The sequence below is a fragment of the Lacerta agilis genome, chromosome 12 (genome assembly GCF_009819535.1).
Source record: "Lacerta agilis isolate rLacAgi1 chromosome 12, rLacAgi1.pri, whole genome shotgun sequence".
Classification (NCBI taxonomy): domain Eukaryota; kingdom Metazoa; phylum Chordata; class Lepidosauria; order Squamata; family Lacertidae; genus Lacerta; species Lacerta agilis.
In genome coordinates, this window is record NC_046323.1 from 13,068,437 (window position 1) to 13,069,934 (window position 1,498).

The window sequence follows — 1,498 nt, forward strand, 5'->3', positions numbered from 1 at the left end:
CCTCGGCCAGTAAAGCGAGATGAGCACCGCAACCCCAGAGTCGGACACGACTGGACCTAATGGTCAGGGGTCCCCTTTACCTTTACCTTACCCCTTATTTTATTCAGGCTGGCACCCCTGATGCCTAGGATAGCATTGCAGCCTTAACTTCTGCTAGCTCCCCATCCCTTATTCAGAGCTGGTCTGTGTGTGCCAACGAGGCAGCAACTCATTTCCTGAAAACCTCAGAGGCCAGCAGAGGAGATGGACTCTTTTTCTCAGGGGCAGACCCAGACTGGGGGACAAAGAGGATCCATTATCATCATCACCATCTTATTTTTTTTTTTTTTGACAAAGTAATATAAATAAATAAATAAATAAATGTGCACCCCACCACTGAGACCATTCCATTATAACTATCCAACCTCCCAAAATTCCAACACCTCTTGCAATGCTTTGACCCCTTTCCGTTTTAACAGTACAAATTCCACCGATACCGTCCATGTCTCCTCAAAACCATTCCTCCTGCATGTTCCCCGTCTTACCTCAATAGCGCACACCAGTTTGTCATTAATAGAGAGTTTGGATTTCATATCCCGCTTTATCACTACCCGAAGGAGTCTCAAAGCGGCTAACATTCTCCTTTCCCTTCCTCCCCCACAACAAACACTCTGTGAGGTGAGTGGGGATGAGAGACTTCAGAGAAGTGTGACTAGCCCAAGGTCACCCAGCAGCTGCATGTGGAGGAGTGGAGATGTGAACCCAGTTCCCCAGATTACAAGTGTACTGCTCTTAACCACCACACCACACTACGCCACACACTATACCCCACACCTCTTTATTCCATTCCTCTATTTGATGTTCCCCTTGCCCCTTCCACTTCCTAGCTATGATAACAAGTTGATAAATTTGTGAGCGAGTCCTTCATAGGCTGCGAACCTCCCACCTTCACACCCTAAATCGATAACAATGCTGCCTTGGGACTTTGGGTCAGCTTCGACCCAGTGATTTCTGTCATCTTCCCCCCCCCCCAAAAAAAACACACGTAAATTATTACACCCCCGCCACATATGAATGTAAGTCCCCTCCAACAGAACGCCGAATGTTTATTTGATTTAATCTCACCGGTGTTAAATACCATCTAAGAGAACCCGCACAAGTGACACTGACACAAAACCCCACACATACACTCAGTAGAAGAATAGAAGCATTGCCACCCCACCCCACCCCACTCACCATTCCCCCCCTCCCCGTCTTTTCTTCCTAACCTATGTAACACTAATGTCTCACAACAAATGAAACTGATCTGTAGAAAACGCAACTTGAAAAAAGAGACAATGCATGTATTTTTGTAAACTAAGAAATCTTTAATATTATTTTTTTAAACCAACTCCCCCCCCCCCAAAAAAAAAACCCTTTGGAAGCCTGCTGAAGTGGGTTGCAAAGAAGCGGTCGCCTGGCAGCGAGCGGGTGGCCGGCTGGTGCCCTTCATCCCAGCTCTGCCTGCCCTCTTGCAGTT